This window comes from Suricata suricatta, chromosome 10 (genome assembly GCF_006229205.1).
Source record: "Suricata suricatta isolate VVHF042 chromosome 10, meerkat_22Aug2017_6uvM2_HiC, whole genome shotgun sequence".
NCBI lineage: Eukaryota > Metazoa > Chordata > Mammalia > Carnivora > Herpestidae > Suricata > Suricata suricatta.
This window is the reverse complement of record NC_043709.1, coordinates 111963032-111979447: the sequence shown is the minus strand read 5'-3', so window position 1 is coordinate 111979447 and position 16416 is coordinate 111963032. Positions and strand designations below refer to the sequence as shown.

Genomic DNA, 16416 nt, shown 5'->3' with positions numbered 1-16416 from the left:
CCGCCCCCGCCGTCGGCGCCCGCCCCCGCCGCAGCCCCCGCCCCGCCCCGTCGCCGCCTCTTCCCTCTGCCCTGGAAGCAGATCGGCGTTCGAAGAGGGAGGTCCCGTGCCTGCGCGGCGGCGCGCGAATGTGGGGTCGGGGCCTGGGGCCGCGCCTCACGCAGGCAGGCGTGAGGAGCCGCAGCCGTCGCCGTTGGAAGCTCAGCGCCGCTCTGCCCCGACCCTCCCGCTCTCCGCGTCCTCCACCTCCCTCGGGCCTAACGCTGAGACGAGAGGTGTGTGTGGCGGGCCTGCGCCGCCCTAGGCCCCGTCCGGTCCCCGAAGTCCGCGGAGGGGCCGGAGCGGGCGGGGGCGCAGAACGGGAGCCGGAGGCGAGGGCTGGGGGCACGGGGTGGAGGAGGGTTGGGGTCGTGGCCGCCGCCCTGGGGTGATGGAGCCGGAGTGTCTCACACCCGGCGGGGGGGGGGCGGGGCCGGGGAAGCTCGCGCTTTCTTTTTCGTTTTTCTTTTTCTTTCTTTCTTTCGTTCTTTCTTTCTTTTTCTCCTTCTTCCTTTTTCCTTCCTTTATTTTCTTTCTTTCATTAAAAAGGAAACTGGACCTTGATTTGGGACTTCTCAATTGTATTTTGAGGTTTGCCAGAACTTGGTGACCTTGTATTAAGCAGTTGAAATAAATCTTGGGGCCCCCTGGGTTACATTAACGTCGAATTAGCTGCAGAGTGCTTTGAGTTTCTAGGGAGTTAATGTGAAGTAGAGACAGATAACTTAATATCAGCTATCCTTCTTTACTTTCGAGTGCTGTCGGGTTGTGTAGTGCAGCGCCGTTTAACCTGAGGCTCGTAGAGTGCCTCGCTCACTGGAGACGTTCAGGAAGTCGTGGGCTCCGTTCCCTCCTGGCACCCCAGAGAGACCTCTTGCCTGCTTGGAAGAGCATAAGGTGGCAGAAATACCCCCCCCCCCTTTTTCCAAGGATCAATGAAGAAGTCATGAGGAGACTAAGGGAAAAAATGGTTTTCAGCACAGAAAAATCTGGCACAACCTTAATTCTATATATGAGGAAACCGAAGTCAACAAAGATGAAGTGCCTTGATTTGCTCCAAGTGTCAGGACTAGTTAGTGACAGATACAAGTACCAAAAGGGAAGAAAACGAGTAAGGGAACTAATGTTCATATACCATCAGCAACATGTGCCCATTTTGCAAGAGGCTTTATAAATATTTATTTTTGTTTAATTCTTGATATCTAAGCCTTTTATCCAACCTGTGCTGTTCCTCTGTCTCACAGTCATGTTTATACATATATTAGTCATTAATCTAAAAAGCCTCATGCTCTGAACTGGATTAATGCCGTTTGTTGGGGTCAGTGGCAGATGTCCTGGGAAAATAAATGGCAGCAAAGTGCCGATGGTGACAAGATGCGAAAGGAAACGTAGAGAGAGGTTCCAAGTAACTGCAGATCTGAAAAGGTTGGTAAATGGCAACAAGACACAATAGTGGTCGTTATTAAAGCAGTTCTGACCTTCTTCTTCCCAGGAGAGTTTGGGACATAACTGCCAAGTCAGTGAATAGGTATATTCACGTTTTCAGGGCCACAGCGTGTGGGTGAGATGGATGAAAATTGGGTCAGGGGTTACCTGTTACCTGTTCTGATTGCTGTTTTATAATTTGGGCACTGTAAGCACCCAAATACTGAACCATATATGTGTGGCATATCCACTTATGCATATTAAATAACTTTTCAGTTGCAGAATTTTTAATACTTATATGGTTTGAAGGGTTTAATAGGAGAGACAGAATGACTGTCTGCAAGCCTCCTGTGCTGGCAGGTCATTGGGGAGTGTTAACTGAAAAGGAACAGGACGAGGGGTTGAGATAGCTGCAGATTCTTGGCCAAAGGATGGGCAGCCACTGGTCAGTAGGAGTTTTTTTGGTCCCCCACCTTCCTCATCTCCTCTTTGACATTCCTGCTATGCTCCCTTTAGGAGTGCACCTTTTGGGCTTATTCAGAAGTGTGACTTTTGGTCAAGAGGCCCAGACCTAGTGCTAAAGCCTCACCAGTGACTTACCGGAGTGCCACACCCCCTGCCCCCTCCCCCTAACACACATACACACACCTCAAACTCCTCCTTGCAGAGCTACCTCCTCTTTGAAACACAGTGAGACTTTAGGACAGATTGCAGGAGCAAGCTGATGCCAATATGATAATGAAATGCGTCGTTTATTGAACATCTGCTAGAAGCCATGCTCTGTACTAAGTATTTTTTTTACATCTAAGCCTATGCTATTTCCCACATTTTACAAATCAAGACACTTTCTGATAATTAAACCTAAGGTCAGACTACTGAGAAAAGGTCTCATCAGAGATTCGAACCTTGGTTCATACTGTGAATCCATAAGGTCCCCTCTCAGCTGTATCCACCCCAACACCTCCTGCCCCCACCTGTAGGTATCACTGAGCCGGAAGGGAGCAGAGAAGCAGATTAGAATGATGAGAGAAGAAATCTGCAAAGGTGTTTGAGTGAAAAAGAAATTCTACTGTTGCTTCTCTCCTTTTCTATTCTCTTTATGAAGGAAGCTGGCAGGGACTGCTAAAGACTAACTCTAGACTTGAAGAAGAGCGGGGAGCCTTCTTTCTGTGGCCCCACCCTTCTGACCAGAGTAAGTAGACCCGACACCCAAGAAAGCTGAAGAGAAACATATCCAGAAATAACATGTGCAGTTAGCCACAGCATCTTTGACATTGTGTCACGTGGGAATCTAAATGTGCTTGCATTTAGATAAATAGGGTAAATCTAGCCCAGGATTGGGCCAGAGGGAGAGGGAAGGTGAGCACTGCAAGCCAAAACCCTGTCCTCAAATCAGTCAGTTCTGAGAAAATAACAACCTGGATCTAGTCCAACCCACCCTGCTCTTTAAGCATAAAGAATCATTTGGGCTTTTTTTTTTTCCTTCACCTTTCTCTGTAATCACTAAGATTTTGGTCATTTTGAAGAGGTAATAAATATGGAACTTGAGTGAACCAGCTAAGTCAGTGTTCTTAAAAGCTTTTTTAAGAGCAGCAGCTTTTTTTTAGTTTTCAATGGAACCACAATATTTAAAACATGTGATTGGTATTAGTATTAATCTATAAGGTTTACTTATAAAAAACTACTGAGAATAGGCTACATTAATTGAATCAGGTCTTACTTCAGTCATGCTTCTATTCATGAAATATGGATCAGTCACTTGCACAATGCCCTGAATTACCTCCTAGAATACAGAAAACACTGAGCCAAGTTAACCTAGGACCTGGACTGTATTTGGTCAAAAGAAGAAAAATGGATAGAGTCTTGGGGGAAAAAAAAGCCTCAGAGTATATCTGCCCTTTCCTTACCACTTGGTAACCAGATTTCTGTATTAGTTACTCAACATTTGTAAGGCAGTTGGGGAAAACCCAAGACCCTTTGTCTGTTGCACCCCAATGCTCTTCCGGTCACCCTCTTATTTTCTAGTGACCTCCCCTATAGATAAGGCCTCCTCCTAGTACTTGAAAGTAAGCAGTCCACAATGTAACCAGCTATTGGGGAAGTATTTACTTTGATAACCACTTGACCTTGACCTTGACCAACGTAGGTGATTCATTTATCGATAAAATATTTCTTGGAAGTGTACTGAGCCAGGCACCTTAGAGATACAAAAGTGGGTAAAATATACTTCTCACCCTTGAGAAATTCATCATATAGTAAGGTAAAAAAAAAATCAAAAGATCCAATGAAGAACATGTCCAGCAATGTGAGTGAGTGTGGTCACTTAGTGGTGAAATCTGAAGAATGCCAAGACTGTCTCTTAAATAACTTTCTCGCCTGTAGATACATCTAAAATTCCACTATGGTAGATTTATTCCTATGAAGTAAAGAATTATACCCAGAGATGCTGTCAGAATGAAAATTCCCACAAGCAATTAAAGATGGCTAGTAGATTTAAACACTGATGCCAAGTCTTCTGTACTAGAGTAACTGCCAGGAACAATGCGTTGAGAAGAAGAATCCTAAGGTCCTATTTCCAGCTCAGCGGGGAAGAATGCTGCCCTAAAGAAAGGAGGAGGAGGAGATAGTGCTTGTGCCACATATTTCCTGTCCATGAGTAAAACGTTTGTTTATGGGACAAATAATGAAGCTGGAGACATAGTCTCTGGGTTTCCTGGTGAAGGCCCACAAGGAAACTGATTTATCCACCACACAACTGAGAATTCACCACCTGTCCCCCAGCTAATCAGCCTGAAGAAGTCTAATCTCTCTGTTTGCCATTGCCAAACTTGATCTTTATCTCTCTATGCTCCGCAAAAATAGAAATGGCAAAGATGTGTGCAGTCTTTGAGAACTAGGATAAGGCAAATCCCAGCATCACACAGGGTCAGGCTGACTGGGAGAGGCTGTTACTTCTCTACTCATGGTCAGACCTCCCCTCTTCCCTTGTTATGAAGCCCTCCATTTTGTGAGGACTAGCAGTATGCCCCCCTCAGAGATGACAGCTGGCCATGTGACTAGTTTGGCCAATGATATGTGAAGTGAATCTTACAGGAAAGCTCTCTGATGGTGTTTCCTCTTTTGTTCCTTGGAATGTGGATGTGGTGGCTGGAATTCTAGCCTGTGCTTTTTAATACCAGCTGACCTTGAAGATGAAAGCCATGAACTAAGATCTGTCCCTGTATGTTTCTTTTACATAAAAGAAACTCTTGTATGAGCCACTGTTATTTTGCATTTCCAAGTAATAAGCAGCCAAATTTGATCCTGATTTGGTGAGGATCTGAAATTTTCCTGTGATAGAGCTTTATGTCTCTGTGTCAGCAGTTTTCACTCATTGGCCCCCAGAAAAGGAACTCTGACCTACAACTGTGCAGTCATCATGGATACTTGGCTCCCCATAGTAGAATCTAGATAGGAATGGGAAAATGGTGTAGGCAGGCTCGAGCCAAGGTAAGATTTTGTGGCAAAAAGAAGTTATTCCTCCAAAAGGCAGATTAGTCCCCATGGAAATTGAAAGAATTAACTGCTGGTGCATTGTTTTAATACAGCATTCCTTCAGTATTCCCGTAACTGGAACCGAGCATACTGTGCTATGTGTGTTCTACAAACATACTGTGGTACACAGTCAAGATCTACCTGGCCCAAAAAATTGATTCTTTCCTGCTCAGAGAGTTTTTTCTGGACCTCTCTTCATGACTCCTCCACTAACTATTTGGAAAAGGGGTAGAAAGTTGGTTTCTGCTACCTTATATTCTTCCAAACACAGGCAAGAAGTCTTTCTAGTCCCAGATGGTTGACATTGGGGACATTGGAGGGATTTACAGAATGTCTCCCATGAGCCAGGCACTTTGCTTACTTATAATTATGTTAGTTAACTGGCCTCATGTTAGACACTGTTGCCACCATGACAAAACCCAGCAGCATTTTAAAAGTAAAATAAGGATAATTGGTGAATTGTGTTAATTTATTGCCTGTACCTCACATTTATGACCTTTCTAAGTATAAAGGGAACTTTAAACACTACAGCTATAAATCAGCATTCAGACAGCCCTGGTGTCCCCAGAAGCAAGCCAGGTAGATCCTACTGAAGTCAGCAGCCCAGTCACTTCACTGCTTATGGTTTGTCAGCAGTCTTTCACTGCCTATAGGAGAAAAACTCCACTCTGCCTGGCATTCAGGCCCACCTTTGTCTAGCCCATCAGCACTGCTCATGACTTATTTGTTTTATCTTGCCTACTAAACCCTAAACTCCTAAAGGACACCCCTGTTTGCTTCCCTGGATCTTCTTTGTGGCACTTTTCCACGTGCCTGGCATGTAGGAAGTGCTCAAGGACTGTTTGTTACCTGAATAAGAGGTTAGACAACCTGAACATGCTCCTTTTTTAACTCCCTCAGTCTTCCGGTACTTTTCTTTCTCTCCATCTTTTATTCTCAGCAAAAGAAGGACCTACTGAACTAGAGGCATGGGGATGGAGTTGTCAGTGACAATAGGAGAAAGTCACTGATAATTCCCTTTTATTATATGTTGAAATATTTGAGGAAATATTTCCTGCATTGTAAAGCTTTTGAGATTCATAGAGATCTATAGGCAATAAAGTATTTATTATATGCATTCTTGCAAATTAACCAGGAAAACAGCCATTATGAAATTAAGTTATGCTTTTCAGAGCCTAGTTCTGACTGTATTAGGAAGAAACATATTACAGAGAAAGTGTCATTCATTAAGTTGTCTACTTCAAAAAGAGAAGTTGGAATCTCAGAGCTTAGATTGCCATGCTTCATGTTTTTATAAACCTGAAAGCACCCAAATCCAGAAGAGAAAAGGTAATACGCCATATATGCGTGGGGGGGTGTGCATGCATGGAATACATACATACTCAAATTTTGCAAGTTTGTCCAAATCAGTGAAAGGGCAGACTGCCCATGTCTGGAGACCTTTCTTGTCACCACCAGGGAGAGAATGCTCTTACATCTAGTGGGGAGGAGCCAGAGCTGCTGCTTAACATCCGATAGTGCACCTGACAGCCCACAACAAGCATTATACAGGCCAAATGGCAGGAGTGCCAAGGTTGAGAAACCATGTCTAAATTTGCCAGTTATTCACTGCACAAATGTTACTCATTCTTTCCATTAGGAGGTGCACATCCCTATGCTTTTCATAGCACCGGAAAGAAAACAACAGCAATTACAGTCTATCAAGAATTCATTATCTAGTTTAGCTTCCCAGTGACAACCGTTAAAAGGAAAAGTAACACAACTGTTAAAAGGAAAAGTAACACTTGTTTAAAAAAGAAAAAGATTGTCGATTTCAAAACACTTCTTCTAACTGCTACAGAAGGGCTTTTAAACAGTTACCTGGTTCCAGTTGTCCCACATCATCCTAGAACTATGTATGTGTGAGCCTGGAAATCTGCCCAGCTGCAGATAAGCAGGCCTTTAACAGACTTTTTTCAAACTAAGTAAGAAAAAAATCTAAGCTTGGAAGCTTAAGAGCCTCTTTGAGAACATTATTGAGATGTACAAGGCATAGAAATCACCCCTGGATTTAGTCTAAAGTCCAAGATTCATGACATTTCCTTCATATTAGCTCTCATTCAGTATTTTATTAATATTTCTCCCCTTTTTTTGAGGGGAGCAGGGATTTCCTTTGGCCATTTGATCATTTCCTGTATTTTTTTCTTTTATGGGATCATATTATGTATGAAATTTTATGGTCTCCATTTTTTCTTTAGTGTCTCCAGTACTTTCCCAAACCAGTTAACATTTTTAAAAGCTATCACAACTGCAAAATACATCATACAGATGTGCCATAATTTGTTAAACATTCCACAATTATTGGGTATTTCATTTCTTTTCAGTATAATAAAAAACAGTTCTGAGGTGTGCATTTTTATATACTGATCTTTTTTGTGTCTACTTATTTCCATAAAAGGAATTAGTCTAAGTCACTCTGACCAGATAGGAACATATTAAAATCTCTTGATAAATGTTGCCATATAATATTTTAGAGAGTTTATGCCATTTTGCACAGGTAATTGTTTCCTTGCTGAACTCCAAGCTCAGAACGGAACTTCTGGCCATCCTATGATCTGTAATTGCATGAGTTTCTATTGCCTCTGACAACATTTTATACACACCTACATCACAGGATTTCTTATTCTTTACCCACCTCTCTCCAAGTAAAGTCTGAAGTAGAGAGCAAACTTGTCTTATTTTTTGCCGCCCCAGTATTATGAAAATCAACCCCTAACAGACATCAAGGTGCTGTCAGGTAAATCTCCAGAAGCAGTAATTATGTCAATCTTAGTTTCCCTGTGATGGACCACAGTAGTTTTATACACCTGACAAAGGGAAGCTGCACACAGTTAGAGAGCTGTATTCTAAATCCAGCCCTGGCAGTTCTTCAGCATGTTGTTTTTTCAAGTTCTGAATTGCTTCAGTGTGTTATTTCTATTTTCCTTCTGTTCAGCAGGTAAACTTACAGTTGAAAATAACCTGCAGTGTTTCCTCATGATAATGTCACCTTGTCCCAAGACCTTTAAGAGCCATGACTGTTACAAACCTAACAGAAACTTCCGTTACTTAGTTGCTATCCTTCTGCATTTCCTGAGAACTCTACCTTGGCACAGTATTTGATGCTAAGTTTTAATGAATGTTGAACAGTCATTGAATGGTAAATGCCAAGAAAACCAATGAGTAATGCAAGGAAAGAAGTGAAGATCTGTACCTTCTGCCTTTAGCCCAGTTCCATATCTACACCTTTTAGCATCAGCCCCAAGGATTGGGCCTTCTGTTTGAAAATGAGATCAGTTCCATAACTTGTGAATAACTGTTGCTATGGTACTGGCCTGGAGAGAAGCTGGCACCTCCCTCAATAGTGTGGCCTGAAGATGCAAAGTCCCCCTTTGCTTGATGATAATGCCATCAACTGCCTAATAGGATGCTTGAAACTCCCAATTTGCCTCCCTTGGCAATAAGGCTTTAAAGTCTTATTTTGCCTTTGGTAAGTGTCAGAGATATTCACATATTAAAATGTTATTGTACCAGTTAATATATCTGATTAGCTAGACAGATCAGTTCTCAAGGTACAAAAGGTAGAACACAGGGCAGCATCTTCGCTCACAAAACTCAGAGGGGCTAGAGAAAAAGCCATGAGAGAACAAGACCCATTCAGAGGGGCTAAGCCAGGAGCCACTGTGGAGGGTCTGGGGCATTCAAAGGAAAACATGACAGGGGCGGGGCACACCATGTGGGAGAGGGGCTCTGATGAAAAACAGTAAAATCAGTGCAGAGAAGGCAGACCTAAGACCTTTCACTACCTTAACCTGCTCCAAGAATATATAGATCACAACTCTGCTTTGGGACACTTCTGTATATAAATTGCTAAACAGGGGGCACTTGGGTGGCTCAGTTGTTTGAACAGTAGGTCACAATTTCATGGTTCATGAGTTCCAGCCCTGCATTGGGCTCTGTGCTGACAGCTCAGCCTGCTTCAGATTCTGTGTCTCTCTGCCCCTTCCCTGCGCACGTGCGCTCTCTCTCTCTATCTCTATCTTTCAAAAATAAACATTAAAAAAAATTTTAAGTGCTAAACGGAAGAGAGGAACAAGATTTAGGCTCCCCTCTCCTATACTCTAAAGGAACACATGGTAATATTATGAATGGAGTAGTAAAAGGTTTTCCTTCTCAAGAAAGAAAAACACTTCCACTCTTGTTAGCAGTTTTCTCCACTCACAAATCTGTAGAACTAATTTTAAAAATATTTGAAAAGAATATTAACATTCATAGATGTTAAGTTATTTGGGTGAAATATGCTAATTATTGCCACTTTATTTATAATAGTGAAAAACTAAATTCAACCTAAATGCCCTTGAAGCAATGACTAGTTAAGCAAATTCTGCTACATACAATAGGATCTATGAAGTCATAAAACCCAAGATGTCTATATATCTATATGTATTTTAGAGAGCCATGGAATGTTGAGGGGAAAAAGATTACATACCTGAAGGTATCATTTGATTCATGAAAAATTATATATCCCTATGAATATACATGCAAAGGGATGTGTTTAGGGATTTTCACAAATAGACTATTGACAATAACCTTAACATCAAAACTTAGTTGATTTTCATTTTCCTCTTATTTTTTTTTTACTTTAAATCTGTATCTCTTCCAAAAGCAATAATGTATTTTTTCACTGAATCATTTCACCTCAAATGCTTTATATCCCCTACGAGGCTTTGTCTAAAACCATTGTCAGTGAAAACAAGCAAGGAGTATAAAGTAGAACCCATGCCTATGAATAGAATGGAATCCAAGCTGGAGGACACCTCATCCACAACTATAAGATTAGGAGACAAATGGAACCCATGGTTCTAATGCAGGGAAGTGCAACCTGGAAATCTGGCATTCTGTACAGAATTCTAGCTCTTAGACTAAAAGGCATCAGTTGGTACAATTTATTGCCTTTGGGCACTGAACATGTGATCCTCCATTGAATTTAACTTACTATAAAATTATATTAGCCATGCTTCTACCTTAAGCTAAGATATCTCTGTCCAGTCACTTAATTTCTGTCTTTTTGATGACTATGCCCACCCCCACGGCCCTAGTCCACTCCCCTCTCCCCAGTACTCTGAGTAGCAGAGTAGCAGGAACTCTATAAGCAATAGGTTGAATCTACCAGTGCTGTTTAATTATTAAGACATTTTAAAAGGCAAATCTCCAAAATGCAGACCATTGTCTTCTCCACTGAGAAGTACTTGACAAAGAAAGGTCTACACTTGAAAGATAGGAAAAATTAATGATATTTGATATACAAAGGAAGAGTGAAAAAATATAGACCCTCAGGCCCAGTAAAAGAGGCTTAGTCCCTGTATGAAGCCTCCACTTAGAAAGAAGACCCTAGCATGTGTCCTAAATAAAGTGATGAGAGGCTCACAGTACCTGCTTTGTGAAGCCAGACCCAGCCTTGTGACTGCCCACTCCAGAATGCTGGCCTCCCGCTCCTCTGTGAATGCCTTCTCCTCTACATCATCCACTCTTGAGAAAATTACAGCAGCTGAGCTCTGTAAGTTAGCGTGATTGAGCAACACTAATCTGAATACCTGCAACATTTCTATAGAATTACTAAGCACTGAGCTTATTTTGATTTGTAACGAAAGCCGTATACAACAAAGGACTTGAATAAATCCCTTAATTCAATACAGCAAAATTACACCAACAAATACTTGGCTCTCTACTGTGGTCTCAGGAAGCTGAAGAACCATTTGGAAAAGAATTTCAACGTGAAAGAGTTAAACTGCCAAATAAGCAGCTCACCCAGTAATTGCCCTAAGACCTGAAAAAGGGAACCATCACTTCAGGCTTTGATGGCCTTTGGAGGCTCCATGGGAAACTCATATGTATTCAGAACCGAAAACCCAAAAGACCAGTAAGGATTTTTTTTTTAATGAAACAGGACCAGTAAGGAATTTTTTTAATGAAACAGGCTATACTTAACAGTGGTCTCTTTAATAAAGAATATCTTGTTCTGAATCTAATTTTCTGAATAACAGTTATTTGTACACACTTGTATATAATCAACATTCTTAAAGCTACATGAGAACATCCACTATCACCCAGCCCCACTCAAAGAAGCCATAAGAGAGATTTACATTTTAAGTGTCAACATATTATAAAAATATGAAGAATTCGCTATATAAGTAACAAGTTATCTACATAAGTTTTATTTGGAAAAACAAAGTTGACATATTGGACTATCCTAATTCAGTCAAGATGACCAAAACAGTCTTAGAGAAGCAGAAATAGAACTCAGTTTGAACTAAGAAAATTCAAAACTGATTGTATTGATAATGCCCCTTATTTCCCTTCCTTTTTCTAAAAAAAATCAATTTTATGAGGTATAATTTACATAAAACCAAATACTCCCATTTTAACTGTCAAAACATCTTGATGACTTTTAAGAATTTTTATATACCAGCATAACTACCACTATAAGATATAGAACATTTTCATTATCTGCCAAATTCCCAAAATCCAAGTCAGTACTCTCTACCCCAAGACAAACTCTCATCTGTTTTCTGTTACAATGGATCAGATTTGTGTTTTCTAAGGTTTCATAAAAATGTAATCATACAGTATGTATAACACCTTTGTGTAAGACTTCTTTTAAGATTCAAATGTCTTGTTCCATGTATGACTAGTTCATCTGTGTTTATTGCTAATTAGTTTTCCCATGTATTGATATACCACATTTGTTTATTTACCACAAATGTTGATGGACATTTAGGTGCTTTCTAGTTTTTATTTATTATAAATAAAATCATTATGAATATCCATGTACAAGTCTTTGTATGGTTATATAATCCCTTTGGGACAAATATCTAGGAGTAAGACTGCTAGGTTGTATTATAAGTACTGGTATTATTTTATAGTCCCACCAGCAATGTATGAGAATTGTAATTGCTCCACATTCTTTAGTGTATTTATTTTTTTAATTTACATCCAAGTTGGTTAGCATATGGTGCAACAGTGATTTCAGGAGTAGATTCCTTAATGCCCCTTACCCACTTAGCCCATCCCTACTCCCACAACCTAGTAACCTTCTGTTTGTACTCCATATTTAAGAGTCTCTTATGGGGGTGCCTGGGTGGTTCAGTCAGTTAAGCCTCCGACTTCGGCTCAGGTCAGATCTCACGTTCATGGGTTCGAGCCCCACGTCAGGCTCGGTGCTGACAGCTCAGAGCCTGGAACCTACTTCGGTTCTGTGTCTCCCTCTCTCTGCCCCTCCCCCTCTCATGCTCTGTCTCTCTCTCTATCAAAAATAAGTAAAACATTAAAATTTATTTTAAAAAAAGAGTCTCTCATGTTTTATCCCCCTCCCCGTTTTTATATTATTTTTGCTTCCCTTACTTATGTTCATCTGTTTTGTGAATTAAGGTCCTCAAATGAGTGAAGTCCTATGATATTTGTCTTTCTCTGACAGTCTAATTTTGCTTAGCATGATACCCTCTAGTTCCATCCACGTAGTTGCAAATAGCAAGATTTCATTCTTTTTGATTGCTGAATAATACTCCATTGTGTGTGCGTATACCACATCTTCATCCATTCATCCATCTATGGACATTTCAGCTCTTTCCATACTTTCACTGTTATTGATAGTGCTGCTGTAAATATTGGAATGCATGTGCCCCTTCAAGACAGCATACCTGTATCCCTTGGATAAATACCTAGTCGTGAAATTGCTGGGTTGTAGGGTAGTTCTATTTTTAATTTTTTGAGGAACCTCCATACTGTTTTCCAGAGTGGCTGCACCAGTTTGCATTCCCACCAGCAGTGCAAAAGGGCTCCTTTCTCCACATCCTCGCCAACATCTGTTATTACCTGAGTTATTAATTTTAGACATTCTGACAGGTGTGAGGTGGTATCTCATTGTGGTTTTGATTTGTATTTCTCTGATAATGTGGGATGCTGAGCATCTTTTCATGTATCTATTAGCCATGTGGATGTCTTCTTTGGAAAAGTGTCTATTCATGTCTTTTGTGCATTTCTTTAGTGGATTATTTGTGTTTCTGGTGTTGAGTTTGATAAATTCTTTATAGATTTTGAATACTAACCCCTTACCTGATATGTCATTTGCAAATATCCTCTTCCATTCTGTCAGTTGCCTTTTAGTTTTGCTGATTGTTTCCTTCACTGTGCAGAAGCTTTTTATCTTGATGTCCCAATAGTTCATTTTTGCTTTTGTTTCCCTTGCCTTTAGAGACATGTTGAGTAAGAAGTTGCTGCGGCTGAGGTTAAAGAGGTTTTTGACTGCTTTCTTCTTTAGGATTTTGATGGCTTCCTGTGTTATGTTTAGGTCTTTCATCCATTTTGAGTTTATTTTTGTGTAAGGTGTAAGAAAGTGGTCCAGTTTCCTTCTTCTGCATGTCGCTGTCCAGTTTTCCCAACACCATTTGCTGAAGAGACTATCTTTATTCCATTGGACATTCTTTCCTGCTCTGTCAAAGAGTCGTTGGCCATATATTTGTGGGTCCATTTCTGAATTCTGGATTCTGCTCCACTGATCTCAGTGTCTATTTTTGTGCCAGTACCATACTGTCTTGATGATTACAGCTTTGTAATCCATCTTGAATTCCAGAATTGTGATGCTTCCAGCTTTGGTTTTCTTTTTCAAAATTCCTTTGGTTATTAGGGTCTTTTCTGGTTTCATACAAATGTTAGGATTATTTGTTCTAACTCTGTGAAGAATGCTGGTGTTATTTTGATTTTTTTTTTTTTGAGAGACAGAGAGAGACAGACAGAGAGAGAGAGAAAGACAACATGAGCAGGGGGAGGGGCAGAGAGAGAGGAAGACACAGAACCCGAAGACAGTCTCCAGGCTCTGTGCTAGCTGTCAGCACAGAGCCCGACACGGGGCTCAAACCCATGAACCATGAGACCATAACCTGATCCGAAGTTGGATGCCCAACCAACTGAGCCACCCAGGCGCCCCTGCTGGTGTTATTTTGATAGGGAATGCATTGAATATGTAAATTGTTCTGGGTAGTGTCAACTTTTTAACAATATTTATTCTTCCAATCCATGAGCATGGAATGCTTTTCCCTTTTTTGTGCTTTGTCTTCAATTTCTTTCATAAGCTTTCTATAGTTTTCAGTGTATAGATCTTTCACCTCTTCGGTTATGTTTATTCCTAGGTATTTTATGGATTTTGGTGCAATTGTAAGTGTTATCGATTACTTGATTTCTCTTTCTGCTACTTCATTATTGGTGTACAGAAATGCAATTGATCTCTATATATTCATTTTATAACCTGTGACTTGGCTGAATTCATGGATCAGTTCTAGCAGTTTTTTAGTGGAATCTTAAAGTTTGACTTCCTCCTTGCTGATTTGGATGCCTTTTATTTCTTGTGTTGTCTGATTGCCAGGATTTCCTGGGGCCAGGACTTGCAACACTATGTTGAGTAACAGTGGCGACAATAGACATCCCTGTCACGTTCCTGACCTTAGGGGGGAAGTGCTCAGTTTTTCCCCATTGAGGATGATATTAATGATGGGTCTTTCGTATATGGGTTTTATGATCTTGAAATATGATCCTTCTCTTCCTACTTTCTTGAAGGTTTTTATCAAGAAAGGATGCTGCTGTATTTTGTCAAATGCTTTCTCTGCACCTATTGTGAGGATCATGTGGTTCTTGTCCTTTTATTAATGTGATGTATCACACTGATTGGTTTGCAGATATTGAACCAGCCCTGCATCCCAGTTATAAATCCCACTTGATCATGGTGAATAATTCTTTTAATGCATTGTTGGATCCAGTTGGCTAGTATCTTGTTGAGAATTCTTGCATCCACGTTAATCAGTGAAATTAGTCTATAGTTCTTTTTAGTGGGGTCTTTGATTTTGGAATCAAGGTAATGCTAGCCTCATAGAATGAGTGTGGAAGTTTTTCATCCATTTCTATTTTTGGAACAACTTCAAAATAATAGGTGTTAACTTTTATTTAAATGTTTGGTAGAATTCCACTGGAAAGCCATCGGGCCCTGCACTCTTGTTTTGGGGGAGATTTTTGATTACTGATTCTTTCTTTACTGATTATAGGTCTGTTCAAATTTTCTATTTCTTCCTGTTTCAGTTTTCGTAGTTTATATGTTTCTAGGAATTTGTCCATTTATTCCACATTGCCCATTTTATTCACATATAACTGCTCATAATCTCTTAATATTGTTTCTGTTTCTGCAGTATTGGTTGTGAACTCTCCTCTTTCATTCTTGATTTTATTTATTTGGGTCCTTTCCTTTATCTTTTTGATCAAACTGGCTAGGGGTTTATCAATTTTGTTAATTCTTTCAAGGAACCAACTCTTGGTTTCATTGATCTGTTCTACTGTTTGTTTTGTTTGTTTGTTTGGATAGCATTGATTTCTTCACTAATCTTTATTATTTCCATATTCTGCTGGTTTGGGATCAAAAATATGTTTAAAGAAAATTACACTCAAGGAGTGGCTGGGTGACTTGGTTGGTTAAGTGTCTGACTCAGCTCAAGTCATGATCTCACAGCTCATGGGTTCCAGCCCCACATCAGGTTCTCTGCTGTCAGAACAGAGCCTGCTTTGGATCCTCTATCTGCCTCTCTCTCTGCCCCTCCTTCACTTTCTCTCTCAAAAATAAACATTAAAAATTACACGCAATGTTGGCAATAACACTGAGGAGATTAAGAGTCTTTTACATTACTCCAGGAAATATAAATCGGTTCAAACCTTCTGAATGACAGTTTTGCAATCAATACACATCAAAAGCCTTAGAATATTATAAACCACTTAATCTCAAATTTCCATTTCTTTGAATTCACTCAAAAGAAGTAATCATTGATACATTTAAAAAGAGAAATATATGATGGAGCACCTGGGTGGCTCAGCTGGCTAAGCGACAGCCAACTCTTGATTTCAGCTAGGGTCATGATCTCACAGTTCTGTTTGTGGGATCAAGCTCAATGTATGCTAACAGTGCAGAGCCTGCTCGGGGTTCTCCCTTCCCTCTCTCTTTGCTCCTCCTCCACTTGTACATGCACATTCTCTCTCTCTCTCTCTCTCTCTCTCTCTCTCTCTCTCTCTCTCTCTCTCAAAACAAACAAATAAATAAACTTTTATGAGATATGCACTGCAGTGGCGAACGTGTAGCTAAGTTCTACCATCAAGGAAATGAGTGAAAAAGAACACGGGAGAAACTCAGGGGAAACCCTCTGTGTCTTTCACTTCCCATCCCTGCTACTCTGCAGGTGAAATATCACCAAGTGTTCAACAATAGCCTATTGTTATATAACTATGATCCATTCAATGAAATATAATGCACCATTAAAAATCATATTAGAAAAGAATATTTAAAAACAAAACACACTGTATGTTATTACA

The 16416-nt window shown here is 40.4% G+C and overlaps 1 protein-coding gene across 1 annotated transcript in view; it reads right to left on the bottom strand.

The window, feature by feature from the left end:
• The window catches only part of CCNY (cyclin Y), a 298139-nt gene that overhangs the window by 216326 nt on the left and 65397 nt on the right, over window positions 1-16416 (bottom strand). The gene's annotated exons all lie outside the window — the stretch shown is intronic.